This window comes from Chiloscyllium plagiosum, chromosome 41 (genome assembly GCF_004010195.1).
Source record: "Chiloscyllium plagiosum isolate BGI_BamShark_2017 chromosome 41, ASM401019v2, whole genome shotgun sequence".
Taxonomy (NCBI): Eukaryota; Metazoa; Chordata; class Chondrichthyes; order Orectolobiformes; family Hemiscylliidae; genus Chiloscyllium; species Chiloscyllium plagiosum.
In genome coordinates this window covers 12,992,425-13,012,922 of record NC_057750.1, presented here as the reverse complement: position 1 = coordinate 13,012,922, position 20,498 = coordinate 12,992,425, and the positions used below count along the sequence as shown (strand labels likewise).

The 20,498-nt window shown below is 46.1% G+C and overlaps 1 long non-coding RNA gene across 1 annotated transcript; it reads left to right on the top strand.

Annotated features, from left to right (window-relative positions):
- Positions 1–1,367: 1,367 nt before the first annotated feature.
- On the top strand, positions 1,368–16,786 carry LOC122542871. The gene is made up of 3 exons (XR_006309878.1): positions 1,368–1,379; positions 3,205–3,208; positions 16,597–16,786. It is a non-coding gene; the product is annotated as an uncharacterized LOC122542871 (long non-coding RNA).
- Positions 16,787–20,498: the final 3,712 nt, after the last annotated feature.

Sequence of the window (20,498 nt, the reverse complement as noted above, 5' to 3'; positions counted from 1 at the left end):
ATACCTTTCCCCTCTCACCCTAAACCTATGCCCTCTAGTTCTGGACTCCCCCACCCCCCAGGGAAAAGACTTTGCCTATTTAACCTATCCATGCCCCTCCTGATTTTGTAAACCTCTATAAGGTCACCCTTCAGCCTCTGACGCTTGAGGGAAAACAGCCCCAGCCTGTTCAGCCTCTCCCTATATCTCAAACCCTCCAACCCTGGCAACACCCTTGTAAATCTTTTCTGAACCCTTTCAAGTTTCACAACATCTTTCTGACAGGAAGGAGACCAGAATTGCACGCAATATTCCAACAGTGGCCTAACCAATGTCCTGTACAGCCACAACATGACCTCCCAACTCCTATACTCAATACTCTGACCTATAAAGGAAAGCATAGCAATGCGCGCGCACGTACACACACACATAATATTTGAAGTTTTGCTGAAAAAAGACATTTTGGTGAAGTTTTTTTTTAATCTTTCAGTCATCAGACAATTTTGTGAGAATACCAAATCAGTATTTCTTGCAAATTATCCTGATGAATGCAAGATCAAAAACTTTAACAATGTGTGCATTTCTTCAGCTAATGTATGCTTAATGTATAAATATTACACAGTAAATCCTTGCCTGCAACCAGAGAGATACTTCCTTGTTCCTGAAATGTGTTAAAACCTACCAAAGGTCTATTTTACAGAGTCAGAGGTTTATGGGTAAAGAGATAATTTCTCTCTGGATAAGGAGAGATCCCATTACCGCAAGTTTCATTATTGTCACTGAGTGCCCATTGTGGTCAGAAATGCAGCAGTGGTTTTACATTTAATGTTCGATTTGGAGATAAATGAGAGGGAAGCCTAGTTGTTTGTAACGGGGCGTTTAACAGTAGGAGGCACTCTGTACCAGCATCAATCAGACCCAGGAGATCAATAAAAAGCTCCCATCCACTTCCTCTGATGCCCAAAGCAACCATCTTGCAGGCTGTCCACACCGAGATTTCAATTTAAAGGGACTTGTGTTAAAATGAGAGGATAATTCACACGGATGCAGGCTGGGGATTTACCTGTAATCTTCAACAGTCTTTCCATTTGTGAGCCGCTGAGCCAACAGGCAGTATCCTATCAAAGCGACAGAAGAAAGCGTTGCGTTTATATAGTGCCTTTCACACCCTCAGAGTTTACCAAGCACTTTACAGCCAAGTGTGATCACACATGTAGGAAACTGGGAGCCCATTGATGCACAGCAAGCTCCCATAATCAGCCATGACCAGTGGATAAGTCCATAACTAATGGGCCGGGCAGGAGGTTTAGAGGGGATTTGATGAAAATGTTCACACAGAGGACAGTAGGAATCTGGAATGTACTGCCTGGGAGAGTAATAGAGGCAGAAAACCTCACAATGTTCAAAACATACATGAAAGAGTGATTGAAGTGGATTAACATTCCCGCCATTGCATTTGGGTGACACGGTGGCTCAGTGGTTAGCACTGTTACCTCACAGAGCCAGGGACCCAGGTTCAATTCTCACCTCAGGTGACTGTCTGTGTGGAGCTTGCACATTCTCTCTGTGTCTGCGTGGGTTTCCTCCCACAATCCAAAGACGCTCAGGTTAAGGCGCATTGGCCATGCTAAATTGCCCACATTGTCCAGAGAGCTAAATTGCCCGTAGTGTTAGGTGAAGGGGTAAATGTAGGGGAATGGGTCTGGGCGGGTTGCGCTTCGGCTGGTCGGTGTGGACTTGTTGGGCCAAAGGGCCTGTTTCCACACTGTAAGTAATCTAATCTAATCTAATATGCAGGCTATGTGGATTAGCCATGGGAAATGCAGGGATAGGGTAAGGGAATAGTTGTAGGTGGGATGTTCTTCAGAGGGTTGGTAGAGAATCGATGGGCTGAAAAGTCTGCTTCCACACTATAGGGATTCAAGGGACTGGAAAGTGAAATTAATGTAGATAGCACAGACCCAATGTGCCAAAGAGCCCAAATGACCCGAGGCACTGTTTGAAACTAAGAAATTGTCTTTTTAGGAGAGCAATGAGGAGAATTTTATTTTTCTCTCAGTGGGTTGGACATAATTGGAACCCAGTGCCTCGGAAGGAGCTGGAGACCGGGTTAGGGGGAGGGGGTCATGGAATATTTTTAAGGTGGTGGTGTTAGACAGGTTCCTGTTAGACAAGAAGAATCAAAAGTCCTTGAGGTTTGCTGGGAATGTGGAATGTGAAACGTAAACAGATTAGCATCGAGTTTATTGAAGGGCGGAGCTGACTTGAGGGGCTGAATGGCCTTTTTCTACCTAATGTCTGTATACTCATACGACTACATTACCAGTTTTAGGCGCCGTCATTATTGAAGGACAAATATTAGGAGAAAGTGAGGACCTCAGACACTGGAGATCAGAGTCAAAAAGTGTGGTGCTGGAAAAGCGCAGCAGTCAGGCAGTGTCCGAGGAACAGGAGAGTCGATGTTTCGGGCAAAAGCATCAGGATGAAAAGCTTTTGCTTGAAACATTGACTCTCCTGCTCCTCGGATGCTGCCTGACCAGCTGTGCTTTTCCAACACGGTCATCTACCTTTAGCCACGTTGATAAGCTGACATTTCGCTTCAACAGGATCTCGTATGTTTACAAGAGAAAAAGAAAGCATAGAATCAAATCTAACCCTTAAACTGAAAATAAAATGGTAATGTAGTGTCTTTCATTTCGACAGAAAATTGTTGTCTTCAATCTGAAGATGAGTCACTGGACCTGAAACGTTAACTCTGTTTCTTTCTCCACAGATGCTGCCAGACCTGCTGAGTTTCTCCAGCCTTCTCTGCTTTAGTCCCAACATGTGTTCCCCAGCCCATTCATTGAGCCACTATCTGAAAATGTTCTGATATAGGCGAGAATAATGACAGGTTAGGATGTGATGCCTTTTGCAGTCGAATAGCCCAAGATGCTCACGCAGTGAGAAATGGTTTAGGTTCCAGTGCACAGTCCAACGTGGTCATGAACTAACTCTGATCGCAAGAGTAGCCAAAGTTGCTTTGGGTCCCATGATCCTTCACATTCAGGGCTAACAATGGCTCATTCTGACACTGCCGGGGCAATATTTATTTTTAATTTTGCTCTTCGTGTGAGGTGGCCATGACTGGAGTTTATTGTCCATTGCAAGAGATGGTGGGGGGTGAGCTACCTTCTTGAACCGCTGCAGTCCATGTGCTGTGGGTATGACCCACAATACTCTGAGAGAGGTCATTCCAGGATTTTGACCCAGCGACACTGAATGAACAGTGATCAATAATGCTGAGTTCCAGCTTGCGTTGATGTTAGATGTTCATTTGTTTCAGACTTTGTAGTGGTTAGGTGCAACTGACTGGCTTGCTCAGTCATTTCAGGGTGGGGGCGCAGATATGATTCAATTACACTCCTGTAGGTCTGGATTCACATGTAGACCGGACCAGGTAAGCATGGCACTTTTCCCTCCCTGAGGAACCCAGTGGGGTGACCCAGGTGGGTTTTATAACAATGGTTGCACCATCACCATCGCTGAGTTTAAATCCCAAGTTTATGAATGGAATTGAAATGATGCCAGCCGTGCATGCTGGGATTTGAACCCAGGATTGCTAGACCGGTCGCAACATCGCCATGTAACTGCACCTCCACCCCACCTCCAGTTTGATTTTGCTCTGTGTTCTTTAACCAACTCTTTGCTCAACCAATCTTTCCAACTGAAAGTATTTAGACCAGAAGACCATTAGACAGAGGAGCAGAAATTAGGGCCATTCAGCCCATCGAGTCTACTCCACCATTCAATCATGGCTGGCAAGTTTCTCAACCCCATTCTCCCGCTTTCTCCCTGTAACCCTTGACCCCCTCTACAATCAAGAACCTATCGATCTCCGTTTTAAATATACTCAATGACTTGGCCTCCACACTATCCTCCAGCTGAAGAAGTTTCGCCTTATCTCCAGTCTTCCCTTTACTCTAAGGCTGTGCCCTTGGGCCCTAGTCTCTCCCACCAATGGAAACATCTTCCCAACATCTACTCTGTCCAGTCCATTAAGTATTCCATATGTTTCAATTGTATCGTCCTTCTAAAGAGACAAGCCAACATTGCAATGTAAATCAAAGAAAGACTTTACACCAGTTTCTTACATAATCTCAAAGCATTCCGCAGGCCTCAAACTACTTGTGAAATGCTGCCAATGTTGTAGAGCAGAGAAATATGACAGGCAATTTGCACAGAATAATCTCCGAGGGAACAGTGGTGTGGAACTGCCTTAGCATGGTGAGAGGGCAGCAGGGTGGCTCAGTGGTTAGCTCTTCTGCCTCACAGCACCAGGGACTTGGGTTCGATTCCCAGCCTCAGGCGACTGTCTGTGTGGAGATTGCATGTTCTACCTCTATCTGCGTGGGGTTTCCTCCGGGTGCTCTGGTTTCCTCCCACAGTCCAAAGATGTGCAGGTCAGGGTGGATTGGCCATGCTATAGTGCCCAGGGATGTGTAGGTTAGGGAGGGATAAATCTACAGTAGTGGAGAATGGGTTCGGGTGCGATACTCTTTGAAGGGTCAGTATGGACTTGTTGGGCCGAAGGGCCTGTTCCCATTCTGTAGGGCTTCTATTCTATGATTCTGTATCTGTGATGTTGGCTGTGGGACACCAGGCTGAACTCCTCGTTAATGGTACTTTGGGATCCAGAAAGTCCAATGCAGAGGGGAGTGTCACCTTAGATTCACGTGTTGAAGATTCCGGAGTGGGATTCGTAAAGTGGGAAGTGAAACAAAGATGCTGAGATCCGAAAAGAAAACCAAAATTGCTGGAGAAGCTCAGCAGGTCTGGGCAGCATCGGAGGGAGAGAAAGCCGAGTTCACGTTTCGGGTCTGGTAACTCAGCCGAACTCAATGCGTCACTGGGAGGCAGGAGCACTACCACCACGTCAAAGTCAACATCCTCCCGACAATTCTGACGGAATAGACGTACCGAAGCTTGTCATGCTGAGGTGGGAGTGAAAGAGCATTTAATGCCGTTTGCTCTCAGCAAGAGACTCACGAGTCCAGCCTGTGTTATGGTTTTGCATTACCAAGAGAACCATTATCAAAGTGTGTTATATCAGGGAATATTATAGGGGCAAGTTATAGGCAATGTTTTATATGGGATTCCTATTAGCTGGAGAATCATAAACAGAGGGGCCTTGGGTATTTTCAACAGGCAATGATGGTTCAGGAGATTTACCACCTGATGGAGATTGGGAGTTGGGGTTGTAAATTATCTTCGAGTGGAATTACAGCCTGCTCACATTTTGTACTGCAGGTTAATTGTCGGCACTAAAATACATTAGTTTCAATTAAAGTCAATATTTAAGGGTCAGGACAGACTGTAAACTGCCCTGTTAAATATCATTCATCACAACTTTGTGTGCTATCCTTTGGGTGATATTTGAGCTGGGGAGTTTAATGCATCGGAGAAAGTCTTGCCTCTCAAACCGTTCGTTCAGGCCCAGCTTTGGAAATGGAGCTGCTTTCCGTTATATATGCCAGGAGGTTGCGAGAGCATGCTTCAGACAATGGGTTCATTTCAAACCCTTCTCCTGGCTCATTGCACCTCATCTGGGAAATTCCCTCATCAATCCTACCCAACATGGAAAGTCATCGAAAGGGTTCACTTGTCCAAACGTTTGCGATCAGGTGAGTTTGAAAAGACTGTGGATTGTAGTAAAGGGATATTCTGGGACATAACAAGCTACAATAAAGTATAGAGTCATCATGGAAACAGACCCATCGGTCCATGCCAATCAGATATCCTAACTTAATCTCGTCCCCTTTGCCAGCATTTGGCCCATATCCCTCTAAACCCTTCCTATTCATATACCCATCCAGGTGCCTTTTAAATTGTACCAGCCTCCACCACTTCCTCTGGCAGCTCATTCCATACACACACCACCCGCTGCATGAAAAAGGTCCCTTTGAAATCTTTCCCTTCTCACCTTAATCCTATGCCTTCTAGTTTTGGACTCCCCTGCTCTGAGCAGAAGACCTTGTCTATTTACCCTATCCATGCCCCTCTTGGTTTTATAAATCTCTATAAGGTCACCCCTCAGCCTCCGACGCTCCAGGGAAAACAGCCCCAGCCTATTCAGCCTCTCCCTATAGCTCAAACCCTACAACCCTGGCAACAGCTTTGTAAATCTTTTCTGAAACTTGTCAATTTAACAATATCTTGTTGTGGTTCTGTTCGCCGAGCTGGAAGTTTTTGTTGCAAACGTTTCGTCCCCTGGCTAGGCGACATCATCAGTGCTTGGGAGCCTCCTGCGAAGCGCTTCTTTGATGTTTCCTCCGGTGTTCATATGTGGCAACCAAAGCACCGTCCGGTGGTCAAGAATCCTGTTAGCTCATACATGAAGATGCCAGTAGCATTTGGCTGGAAGTAATTTAGCTGTACCACTGCAACAGAAGAGGCTCAGTTGACTGCAGGGAAAGACAGATCAGACCGTCCTGGTTTTAATGGGATCATCTCATAATAAGGGCATTTCCCAGTGCCCCAGGCTGTTTGTTTCTGCAATGGCCTAGGTTCTGTAGATTCAAAGCCCATCACAACAGGAGAGTACTTTGAAGATTATATGTGCAGTACACATCTACAGTTGTATTACACTGTCCTCCTGTAATACTGCCCTGCTCACAGTATATGGACAGCAGCCCCCTCTCACGCTGACCAACCCCTGGAAAAAAACCACCTTAACTAAACCCACTCACCAGCACCACTCCTCAATCATGTCAAGTCATCCCTTATGAAATCTCAGTTAATAGATGTGAAGCTGGAAGAGCACAGCAGGTCAGATAACATCCAGGAGCAGTAAAGTCAATGTTTCCGGCCAAATTCCTTCATCAGGCTGGCCCGAGGCTATGGGTTTTGATAACTCCATGGTCTGATTATATAACCTCAGAGACAAGAGGCAGAGCTGTTCACTGCTGACTGCAGGAGTTGTTAACTAGATTGAGAAAAGCTCCACTCTTTAGCCTGTGTGAAATGAGATCTCCAAAGGAGATTTACTGGAATCAATGCTCCGTGATAAATTTTGTCTGTCAGCTCATGGGACTAAGTTGCGACTTACAAAGACAAAGTATTGCTGCTTGAATCACGTTTTATTTACAGGCCTGTTGACATTTTAAACAAAAGACTTGCATTGGTAGTGCACTCTTCTTGACCTCAAGATATCCCAAGGCACTTTAACAACCAATTCAAGAAGTGTAGTCACAAGTGAGGGAAAGGCAGTCAGTCTATGCACAGGAGGATCCCAAAAACAACAATGAGATAGTAACACCTGCTTTAGGTAGTGGTTGATGTTGGTCCAGGAGAGGGATGGGCATCTCATCCTAAAGATAACAGCGCTGACATGCACAACACCTGCAATGCACCACTTTAATACGTGCCTGGATTATGTCGTATGTGCTCATTGGAGGGGGACTCAAAGCCACAATCGTCTGACTCCGGATGTGGAAATGCTGGCAACTGAGTTACATCATACCAAGGGAGCCCTGGACCTGTCTGAGTGAGAGGGAAATGGCTGCAGAGCTCAATATGAGGGGAAGTAATATGGAGGCTAGAATTTGAAGAGGTCAAGTAAATTGTGTCATACACGATATTAATGTGTCGGAGACTGCAAGGAGGAAGAGTTAATATCAATGCAGGGAGAGCATGGAGGAGAAACATAAAAGAAAAACTAATAAGTTCAAGGCTGAAAGCTGAATCTGAGCTCAAGGATATTAGAGTCATAGAGTTATACAGCATAGAAACAGACCCTTCGGTCTAACTCGTCCATATAATATAGAACCTAGAACAGTACAGCCAATGATGTTGCACCGAACACAATGCCAAATTAAACTAATTCCCTCTGCCTGCCCTTGGTCCATATCCCTCCATTCCTTGCATATTCATGTGCCGATGTAAAAGTTTCTTAAATGCCCTATCTGCCTCCACCACCACCTCTAACAGTGCATTCCAGACTCCTACCACTCTCTGGCTCAGTGGTTAGCACTGCTGCCTCACAGCACCAAGGATCTGGGTTTGATTCCAGCCTCGGGTGACTGTCTGACTGGAGTTTGCACATTCTCCCCGTGTCTGCGTGACTTTCCTCTGGGTGCTCTGGTTTCCTCCTACAATCCAAAGATGTGCAGGTTAGGGCAATTAGCCGTACTAAATTGCCCATTGTGTTCAGGGATGTGTAAGTTAGGTGCATTAGTCTGAGGTAAATGTAGAATAATAGGGTCTGGGTGGGTTACTCTTTGGAGGGTCAGATTGGACTTGTTGGGCCAAATGGCCTGTTTGCACACTGTTAAGGATTTTATGATTCTATCTCCTTTGAGCTTTCCCCCTCTCACCTTGAATGCATGCCCCCTAGTTTTAGGCATTTAATTCGACTGGGACAACACTACTATCGTAGGGCAAGCCAGACAGAGAACAGCCAGGGAATTCCTAGAGGCATGGCATTCATCCACAAACTCCATCAACAAACACATCGACCTGGACCCAATATACCAACCACTATAGCGGACAGCTGAAACTGACAACCGGAAGCGGCAGGGACAGACCACTATAAACACCGGAGGAAACATCAAAGAAGCGCTTCGCAGAAGGCTCCCAAGCACTGATGATGTCGCCTAGCCAGGGGACGAAACGTTTGCAACAAAAACTTCCAGCTCGGCGAACAGAACCACAACAACGAGCACCCGAGCTACAAATCTTCGCACAAACTTAACAATATCTTTCCTATAGCAGGGAGACCAGAATTGCTCACAATATTCCAAAAGTGTTCTCATCAATGTCCTGTACAGCCACAACATGACCTATTAACCCCTATACTCAATGCACTGACCAATAAAGGCAAACACCTTCTTCATCACTCTATCTACCTGCAACTCCCCTTTTAAGGAACTATGAACCTGCACTCCAAGGTCTCTTTGTTCCAGAACAGTCCCCAGGGCCTTACCATTAAGTGTACAAGTCCTGCCCTGATTTGCCTTTGCAAAATACAGCACCTCACATTTATCTAAATTAAAAGAGGTTTGAGCAAAACACTGAACTATCAACTCAGAGATGAGGTGAGATGGGCTGAATGGCTTTCTCCTGTGCCTGTGTCTTATGATCTTATAGTTGAGTTGTTTATGCTCCCTACAAACACAGCGCAGTTCCCTTTCTCCTTTTGCAAAGTGACTTTACAAAAAAGTCCAAAAGCTGGGAAAGCCGTTCGGTTCAAAGGAATATTTCGGGGAAAAATCTCTTCCGAACCACACAGTGTTGAAGGAACTTGCCAAAGTGTAAAGGTGACCTGAGGGACAGACAAAAAACAAATTTCATGGCAAGTTGCTTGAAACTGGGATGTAGAGCCTGAGGGGGTGGTGGGCGAGGTTGAATTGTAGTTTTCAAAAGGGAATATGGTGCAGACTTGAAAAGGAATTTTACAATCCACTCGCAACCTTAGTGGGACCTGAATTGTCAACATCATTCCTCTGTTCACCAGAACAGGCCGTGTTATGATGGAACCATGTGGTGCTGAATTGATCTTTTCCCCATAACGTTATTTCCCACCGACTGTACCCATAATCCCTCAGAGTTCCGCTCACTTCCATGCTACTGGTTTCCCAACTGATGTTAATCCAATGTTAATGAGGAAGGAGGCAAAGACCTGTATAGGATCGGGAAGTTGCACCTCATTTATTTATCCTTTTCAGAAAGCAGCCTCAAATCATTTAGGACAGTGTCTCATAATACATCACTTGCAAACTTAAACCTTTCTCACCGGAGAAAGGGGAGCTGAACCCCCTCTGGAGATCGAGGGCTAATTTGCATTATGATCAGATCAGTTATCCAATTGGATCCCAATTCAGGGGATGTTGGGAAAAGGGACACACTGTCATAGCTTGCAATCATCAGGATCGAATTGCAAGAATGCCAAATTTCAAAGGAGAAACAATGTACACTGCCTGAGAAAAAGGGTCTGATTGGTCGGCAAGTTGGCTCTGGTTCGCTTATGATACATTGCTATGGAGAATGCACCAGGATTGCTCCCCAATCTTTTGCTGAATTCAAAAATGGCACAGTGCCTGGACACGTTCCTTTTGCCTACAGAGGACAGGTCTCAGCGATTCAGGAATTAAAACTGCGGGAATTGCCTGACAAGTTAGTTTCTTGGTGCTGTGAGATTCCATTTGCTCTTGGCTGAATCCTGAAATAATCCAGTCGCACATTTTCTGGAATCATTAGTCAAGCCCGTTTTGTGACTGGAATCAAAGAAGATGGCAATGGAAAATTCTTCCCCCTCAGTTCTGTTCCTTTCACATCTTTTGAACAGACTGCATAGCGTCACCATCATTGGCGGTCCCTCACAGTCGAGGATGACTCTCTCCCACTCTCAGGGTGAGTCTGCAGGTGGCTGTACAGACCGATGGGCCTACCGCAGGCTGTGTTACACTGGGGGCAGGAGGTGGTCATGGGAAGGGGGTGGGTGGGGTGTTGGTGAGGCAGCGTGTTCCTTTTGCCCGGCTTCCGCTTCTTCCCGACGGCGAGTCTCCAGGTGCTCCACGCCTTCCCGGATGCCCCTCCTCCACTGTGGACGGTCTCGGCCCAGTGATTCCCAGGTGTCTGTGGAAAGGCCGCACTCGGCCCAGTGAGGCCTTGAGGGTATCCCTGAGGCGCTCCCTCTGTCCCACCTGGGGCTGGCCTGTCGTTTGGGAGCTGGGAGTAGAGCACCTGCTGGGGGAGTACCGTGTCGGTCATGGGGACGGCGTGCCCAGCCCATCGCAGCCGATTGGGGAGGGGGAGGGGGTCAGTGTCTCAATGCCAGGGATGTTGGCCTGGTCATGGAGGCTGGTGCTGGTGTGTCTGTCTTCCCAGCGAATTTGCACAGGTAGTGTTAGTTAAGTGGCTCTTGGATAGACACATGGAAGTCAGCCCAATGCAGGGTATACAGGTTAGTTTGATCTTAGTGCAGCCTAAAAGGCCAGCACAGCATCGAGGGCTGAAGGGCCTGTACTGTGCTGTAATGTTCTATGTTCTATGCTCCAGCATCTTAAAAGTATCCACTGTAGGCTCCGTCAATCACCTTCATCGACTGTCCACATGAAAACTAAACATTTAAAACCTTGACAGCCAGAGACATGAACAACTATCAACCCACATGTGCCAGGACTCTGCTACAGGGGGACAAAGAGCATCCACATCATGAGCCTGGTCTAACGTCTGTGAGAAGACTGCAGATGAAAAACACAGAACAAAAGCTCTGAGGAGCCCCGGAGAGAAGCACCTTTTACCGAAAGCCTTGCTCTCCTGGGCCGAGGTCGAATCTTCGCTCGTTGTCACAGATTGTCTGGGATTGTCCGACTTTAACCTGGCACGCGTTCTGCTCTGTTTGAAACGCACCGGGTCAGAAACCGTTTCTAACACCGTCCCCAAACGCACTGCCCTCGGGACGGGGACCCACCGCACCCGGCTTCCGCGAATCATTTGCAGGCCTTGGAGGAGGCGGTTTTTTTTGGACTTTAGCCCAATTTAAAAACTGGCAATAGCCACGTGTAAGCAGTGAGGGATTCTGGGAAACTGCTCCATTTCGGACATCTGAAAGTCAAGTGGGGTCATTACAAAATCCCTTTGCGGTTAAACGCACTCTCAGCTGGTTTAGTGGGGCATTACCAAGGTTCCTGCTTTCCAGTGTAGAAAGGAATGCATCTTTAACTTGAAGAGAATTGCCCTCTTTCATGGCAGATTTTGCAAATAAGTTGCAGCTCAGAGAGGGAGAAGTAAACACATTTTTCAAGACCGAATGCAGTTTGCACCCAGATTACTAATAGTACCCAAAATCGGAAAATCCACCCTCGGTGCCTGGGTGCAAGATAGATATTTGCACTCGGCCAGGTGTGAGTGTTCAGGCGCAACAGAGAAAGCAATATACAGGACAACCTTCTAATGTAGGTGGGTAGTTGAGAGAGGCTGAGGATTTTATAATGAATAAACCAACCGATTCGAAGCAAGTGCTTCACATTGAAAGTGTTTAACAGAAGGCTTCATAAGGCTCTGGTCAGACCACATTTAGAGTACTGTGAGCAATTTTGGGTCTTATACCTCAGGAAGGTTATATTAGCCCTGGAACGGGTCCAGGGAAGGTTCACGAGAATGATCGCAGGAACGCAAGGCTTAACATATGAGGAACGTTTGAGGACTCTGGGACTATACTCAATGGAGGTTAGAAGGATGAAGGGGGGTTCTGATTGAAACTTACAGAATACTGAGCGGCCCGGACAGAGTGAACGTTGGAATTCATTGCCACAGAAGGCTGTGGAGGCCAGATCATTGAGTACATTTAAAACAGAGATGGATAGGTTTTTTATTGCCAAGGGGATCAAGGGTTACAGGGAGAAAGCGGGGTTGAAAGACTTGTCAGTCATGATTCACTTGTCAGACTCGATGGGACGAACGGCCTAATTTCTGCTCCTATGGTCTTTTTAGATTTTATTGCTTACAGTGTGGAAACAGGCCCTTCAGCCCAACAAGTCCACACCGACCCTCTGAAGAGCAACCCACCCAGACCCATTCCCCTACACCTAACAGTTTAGCATGGCCAAATCACCTAACCTGCACATTTTTGGACTGTGGAAGGAAACCCACGCAGACACGGAGGGGGGGATGTGCAAACTCCACACAGACAGTTGCCCGAGGTGGGAATTGAACCCGGGTCTCTGGCGCTGTGAGGCAGCAGTGCTAACCACCGTGCCATCTTGTGGAAGGATTGAATGCATTTCCCAGCATTCCGAAAGCATTTTTCCAAGTATGCTTTCTGTGGCAATGTGGGCAAGTTGGGAGCAAGTCTGAGCACAGGACGATCCCATAATCAGTGCCCTGCTCATTGTGTGAGTCAGCTGCGTTAATGCTGCTGATTGAGGGGTAAATATCGGGTTTAGGTTTAGCTTTATTGTCAGGTGTACTCAAGTACAAGAGTATCATGAAAAGCCTACAATGTCGCCACGCACATCTGAGGTACAGAACCTTAATTCCAGAAATAGGAAAATAACGAATTAAGTTAAAGAAGTTCAGCACTACAGTTTTCCTCGCACAAAAATGGAGAAATTGGCCAGGCTTTCGTATTGCAGAGGCGAGCTCCTTACCTCTGAGCTCAGAGGCCTGGGTTCAAGTCCAGCCTTGCTCCCCTGGGGTGGAATAAGATCTCGATTAGAAAATCCCACCCCTGTTCTCCTTGGCAATAACATCAGGGTATCTGTGACTACGGCCCGAGCAGGCCCTGATTTCACGTCTTAGCTTAAAGCCGGGACAGAACTCCCTCAGAATGCCCCTTCGGCAATACCCAGTTTCCGGATTTGAACCCACAGCATCACAGGACAGTGCTAATGGTGTAACAAGCTAGGACATGACAAACACCAGGACTCAAGAGCGAACGTGTGAAATTGTCGCATCGTACAGCATGAAAACAGACCCTTCGATCCAACCAATCCATGCCAAACATAATCCCAAAGCAAACCAGTCACACCTGCCTCCAGATCCCTCCAAACCTTTCCCTATTCATGTCCTTATCCAAACATCTTTTAAACGTTGTGACTGTACACGTATCCTCCACTTCCTCAGGGAGTTCATTCCACACACGAACCACCCCCTGTGGAAACATTTTGCCCCTCCTGTCTTTTTTAAATTTCCCTCCTCTCATCATAAAAATGTGCCCCCTTTAGTTTTGAAATCCCCCTATCCCATGGAAAAGACAACTGCTGTTAATTCTGTCTATACCCCTCATTATTTCATAAACTTCTGTCAGGTCACCTCTCAACCTCCAACGCTCCTGTGAAAGAAGTCCCAACCTATCCAGCTCTTCTGTATAACTTAGACCTTTGATACCTGGCAACATCCTGGTAAATCTCTCCTAAACCCTCTCCAATTTAATTGTTAAATGGTTGGCGACCATCTCTTGGCCAAGTGTTACCTGTGCGACCTTTTGTTCAGTGACAGAGGGCATAAACTCGAAGCTTCTCCAGACCGACGTATTGTTCACCCGAGAGGATTTTGTGTAATATTTGTCTGAGATCATTGCTTCTCGAGGAATCTGTGCCTTTGCTTTTGAGTTTGCCTGATCTCCCAGCATTCCAAGCCCACAATAGCGGCCCCCTTGCTGAGAGTTGACCCACGATTGGTCTGTGGAGATTGTAATGGGGCCCATTCAGTCATCTCCACAGGAAACCAAAGGCATTGTACAAGGGAAACAGTAGAATTAGAAAGGATTCATATAAATATTGAGAGTGGTGAAGAATTAACCTCAAAAACACACCAAGGTAGTCGGCACAGTGGGACTACAGGGGCTTGGGTTCACATGACAGGACTGCCTTTAGCTCTCTCGTTTATAACAATGGACAATGATCTAAATGGAGCTGAGTCTGAATGAAAGGCCCCCAAATGGCAGGAGCTAAAATGGGACAGAAATGGGACATAGTTTCTCTGTGAAAGGATGCAGCCTCTAATTGATAATGGCTATTGTTCCCCCCCCTCCCCATATTGAGTGTGTTCACTGAAGGATATTTAATACTGTTGCCTCGAGGGTTTTGGGGGGAGACATTTACAGAATGATGCAGCTGAGGAGCAAAGGGGCCCAGACTTTTACAACAGAGCCTCTCTATCACACACATCAGGTAATGGGTGACAGTAGGTCGAACATGGGGCCATTAATCCCAGCATGGAACAACAAGTTTGCTAAAAAATCTCAAAGCTCAGTCACCTCACCGTAAAGCTAACGATTAATCACTTGGAGCAAGAGCTCAACGCTGAATGACGTAATACCTTGAAGGCAGGCAAAATGGAAGATTTTGTAAATGCACTAGTTGTCTCGTCTGTGTTCAATGATGTTGCAAAGACGTCCTTAATGTTGCTAAAATTCCTTCAGTGGGAGGTGTGGTGTCAAGCAAATTTAGTATTTATTGCTCGACATGAGAGACAGAGGTGCTATCCAACTGCAATAACAGAGTTGCATTTAAATAGTACCTTTAATGTCCACTGCATGTCACCAAGTGTTTTACAGTTGCTCACCGTTCTGAAGGGTATACAGTCACTGCTGCAGTATGGGAACTGTGGCCACCAACTGATGTCCGACAGGCTTCCCAAGACAGCACAATATGTTGGTGATTCAGGGTTAAGTATAGGTCAGGTCACAAGGTACAATCCTCCTGCGATGTAAATCTTTTCTGAAGACTTTCAAGTTTCACTGCCACCTTCCTATAGCAGGGAAACCAGAATTGAATGCGGTATTCCAAATGTGGTCTCACCAATGTCCTGTACAGCCACAAGACAGCATCCCAATCCCTCTCCCATTGCCCCCGACCTCCCTCCTCATCCCATCCCCGATCCCCCTCTATTCCAATTCCATTCCCACCTCCATTACCCTCTCATTCCCCCCTCTATCCCAATCTCATTCCCAATTCCATACAGCACCCATACCCATCTCTATCCCTCTCCCATTCCCACATCTCTCCCACTCCAAATCCCCCCCTCTATCCCACTCCCAATCCCAATCCCCCCACTTTTAGCATATGGCATTCAATTCCGGTCTCTCTGCTATAGGAAAGATGTTTTTATACCTGAAAGGGTCAGAAAGGTTTTTCAAGGATATTGTCAGGGTTGGAGGGTTTGAGCTGTAGGGAGAGGCTGAATAGGCTGGGGTTGTTTTCCCTGGAGCGTTGGAGGCTGAGGGGTGACCTTACAGAGGTTTATAAAGTCGTGAAGGGGCATGGATAGGATAAATAGACAAAGTCTTTTTCTCAGAATAGGGGAGCCCAAAACTAGAGGGTATAGGTTTAAGATGAGAAAGGAAAGATTTAAAAGGGACCTAAGGGGCATCTTTTTTATGCAGAGGGTGGTGTGTATAGGGAATGAGCTGCCAGAGGAAGTGGTGGAGCATTTAAAAAGCATGTAGATGGGTACATTAACAGGAAGGGTTTGGAGGGATATGGGCAAGTGCTGGCAAATGAGACTAGGTTAATTTAGGATATCTGGTCAGCATGGGCGTGTTGGACCAACGGGGCTATTTCTGTGCTACAGCTCTATGTCTCTATGCTCTCTATCCTTGTGCTGCAAAAGCCCCTGATAATTATGCATTTTTTCAAATCTAACCCATCGGAATGGTCAGCGATACTTTACGAAATGTATGAAGGGGAGAGAAAGAGGAAGGAATTCCAGAGCCTTTTCCAAAAAAAATTATTTGTGGGATGTGAGTGTGTTTATAACATCGATTATTGCCCATCTCAACTTGCTCAGAGAGTAGTTAAGAATCAACCATGTTGCTGTGAGTCAGGAGTCACATGTAGGTCAGACCGGGTAGAGATGGCAGATTGCCTTCTCTGAAGGGCATTAGGCAACAAGATGGGTTTAAGGTCCAGGCATCATGCACCATGACAACCAAGGGCTCAGTAATAAAAATAAAGACACAAAAAAAATCATTTCTCTAACGTGGCACAGTGTCAAATTGCGTTTGCTCATGTTTCTGTGTAGCAACCTGGGACATTACACCTTCAAGAAGTTATACAAACACAAGCTGCTGAAATATGGCGCAGGTTACTGAACATCTGTGAACAAAAAAATATATGGTTTAATGTTTCACAGGTAACTACTGCCAGAACAGCACTGGAGGAGGGTTGAACCACAGCTCAATAACAGGAAGGACTATGAGCCTCAGACAAAGTCCCGAAGCAATTATTCATCTCTTATTAAAACTCAAAACCTTCCAGCATTTAAGAATACCATCAGGAGTGGGTGATGTAAAGACTCAGTTTGATTACAATAAAAATTTTGACACTGGCTATCCAGTTGGATGATTGTTGAGAGGAATTGGGTGACTGAAGGTCTAACTCACGAGTTGTAGATTCATAGAACCATACAGAAAATAAGGCTATGTGGCCCACTTCCTCATGCTAACTCTTTGAAAGAACTATCCAATTAGGCCCATCCCCAATATTCCAATTAGGCCCATCTCCTTATTGCTCCACAGTCTAACACCTTTTGCTACACAAATGAAATGTCTTTGTCCAGGTCATTAGGAAGGCAGAGATTTGTCTAATGGAACCCATTGACCTCGAGGTAGTAGATGCAGAAAAGGTGGTCTTGTGGTGTGATGGGTAGTCACCCTACCTCAAAGCACTAATGTACACCGAACCCTCTAAACCCTGATATACATCACACGCTGTAAACATGATATACACCACACCCTCTAAACACTGATATACATCACACGCTGTAAACATGATATACACCACACCCTCTAAACACTGATATACATCACATGCTGTAAACACTGATATACACCGCACCCCCTCAAAGCACTGATGTACACCGAACCCTCTAAACACCGATATACAATACACCCTCGAAACATGAGTATACACCACACCCTCTAAACATCAATGTACACCGCACCCCCTTGAAACACCGATATACATTGCACCCCCCCAAAGCACCGATATACACCACACCCTCTAAACACTAATATACACCGCATCCTCTAAACACCGATAAACACCGCATCCTTTAAACCTTGATATACACCACACCCTCTAAACACCGATATACACCACACCCTCTAAACATTGATATACACCACACCCTCTAAACACCGATATACACCACACCCTCTAAAGAACATTCCCATTTCTGTTTGTTCAGTTTCTTTTCAATGATTTGGAAAGGGTAATCAAGGCAGGACTTATACACTTAATGGTAGTATCCTGGGGAGTGGTGCTGAACAATGGGACCTTGGAGTGCAGGTTCATAGCTCCTTGAAAGTGGAGTCACAGGCAGATAGGATAGTGAAGAAGGCGTTTGATATGCTTTCCTTTAATGGTCAAAGCATTGAGTACAGGAGTTGAGAGGTCATGTTGTGGCTGTACAGGACATTGGTTAGGCCATTTTTGGAATACTGTGTGCAGTTCTGATCTCCCTGCTGTGGGAAGGATGATGTGAAACTTGAGAGTTCAGAAAAGATTTACAAAGATGTTGCCAGGGTTGGAGGATTTGAGCTACAGGGAGAGGCTGAATAGGGTGGGGCTGTTTTCCCTGGAGCATCGGAGGCTGAGGGGTGACCTTACAGATGTTTATGAAATCATGAGGGGCATGGTTAGAGTGAATAGACAAAGTCTTTTTCCTGGAGTCCAAAATTAGATGACATAGGTTTAGGGTGATAGGGGAAAGATTTAAAAGAGACCTAAGGGGCAACGTTTTCACGCAGAGGGTGGTACATGTATGGAATGGGCTGCCAGAGGAAGTGGTGGAGGCTGGTACAATTAAAATGTATCTGGATGGGTATATGAATAGGAATGGTTTGGAGGGATATGGGCCAAGTGCTGGCAAATGGGACTAGATTAGGTTGGGATATCTACTTGGCACGGACGAGTTGGACCGAAGGGTCTTTTTCGGTGCTGTACATCCCTATGACTCTTTGATCTGATTTTAGTTACAGCAACTGTTCAAAGTGTTGTGATCTGATTAATTTGTAGCAGGCTTTTAGAAAATGGAATACCAATTAACTCCCCAGTTGACAGCATTTCCTGTAAATTACCACCTGAAGGTCCCACCTGCAGTTATATCTGGGAGATATGTCTGACAGTGTAGCTATAAGCTGCATTTGGGTTTGTGCTATTTTTTCAATGAAATGACAGGTTCACAAATTATAACTGGCTTAACAGCACGAAGTTAGCACAAATCTATTAAGTCACACGTTCTCCATTTAATTTGAAAAGTTGAGTTTTCTGGAATCAGTCAGTGGAAAAGCTGTTGTATATTTCTGTGCCTTTCCTCTTTACCACTTTCCTGTTGTAAAATGTTATCACGCTGCGGATGCTGGAAACCCGAAACAAAGGCAGAAAACTGCTGGAGAAGCTCAACAGGTCTGGCAGCCACTGCGGGGGGGGGGGGGGGGAGAGAGAGAGAGAAAGAAAGAGAGAGAGAGAGAAAGAGAGGGAAACAGGGTTAATGTGTTGAGTCTGCTATTACCCTTCTTCTCTCCTTGGATCGGTGAATAATATAGCTTGAGTTTACTCTCGAATCGTAAATTAGTTGCCTTAACAAACTAATATCTTACAGGAGAAAGTGAGGACTGCAGATGCTGGAGATCCGAGCTGAAAATGTGTTGCTGGAAAAGCGCAGCAGGTCAGGCAGCATCCAAGGAGCAGGGGAATCGACGTTTCGGGCATGAACCCTTCTTCAGGAATGAGGAAAGTGTGTCAAGCAGGCTAAGATAAAAGGTAGGGAGGAGGGACTTGGGGGAGGGGCGTTGGAAATGCGATAGGTGGAAAGAGGTCAAGGTGAGGGTGATAGGCCGGAGTGGGGGCGGGGGCGGAGAGATCCTAACCTGCAATCTTCTTCCTGACCTCTCCGTCCCCAACTCCTCTCCGGCCTATCACCCTCACCTTGACCTCCTTCCATCTATCGCATTCCCAACGCCCCTCCCCCAAGTCCCTCCTCCTTATCCTATCAGCTCGGATCTCCAGCATCTGCAGTCCTCACTTTCTCCTGTAAGATATTAGTTTGTTAAGGCAAATCTGTACCTGTACCTGACGCTGGCTTGATTTTCTATTGTTGTTGGCCATGTTGAGTCATGTTTGTACTTGACCCAGTGACATTCTCCACTCTTAGTCTTAACAGCAGGAGGACGTTCAGCCTCTCCAGCCCGTTCCGCCATTCAATGGGATCATGGCTGTTCTGTGGCCTAGCTCTATCTAGAACATAGAACAATACAGCGCAGAACAGGCCCTTTGGCCCTCGATGTTGCACCGACCTGTGATTGCTTTTCAAATAAGAAAATGTTTGGGTCCAGGCCACTTTCCTCAAATAGTTTTTGGAGGGGGTCTGATCTGGTTCAGAACAATCGCCTGTCCACCGCTGACAAGGTGCAAGTCAGGAGTGAGATGGGTATCTGTGAGTTCCAACGGCACTTAACAACTCCATGCAATTTGGGTCCTTCAATATCCACTCAGTAGCAGCAGTGTGTACCATCGACAAGATGCACTGCAGCAACTCTCCAAAGCCATCTTCAACAGCACCTTCCAAATGCATGGTCTCTAATATCTATAAGGGCAAGGGCAGCCAATACGTGGGAACACCCTGCAAGGTCACCTCCGAGCCACTCACCATCCCGACTTGAAAATAGAAACCCAGTCCTTCAGTGTCATTCGGTCGGAATCCTGGAATTCCCTCCAGAACAGCATTGTGGATGTTTCCATGCCTGAAACTACAGTGTTACTGCTGCCCACAAACCCCACCGTTACAAGAGAAACTGTGGTGTAGTGGTAATGTCACTGGACTAGTCGTCCAAAGTGCTAATCTAATAACCTGGGCTCGAACCTCATGGCGGATGGTGAAACTTGAATTCAACTTTTAAAAATCTGGAGTCAAAAACTAGTCCTAATGGTGGCTATGTAACACCACCAATTAGGAAAGAACCATCTGGGTCACTAATGTCCTTTAGGGAAGGAAATCTGTCATCTTACCCAGTCTGGCCTACATGTAACTCC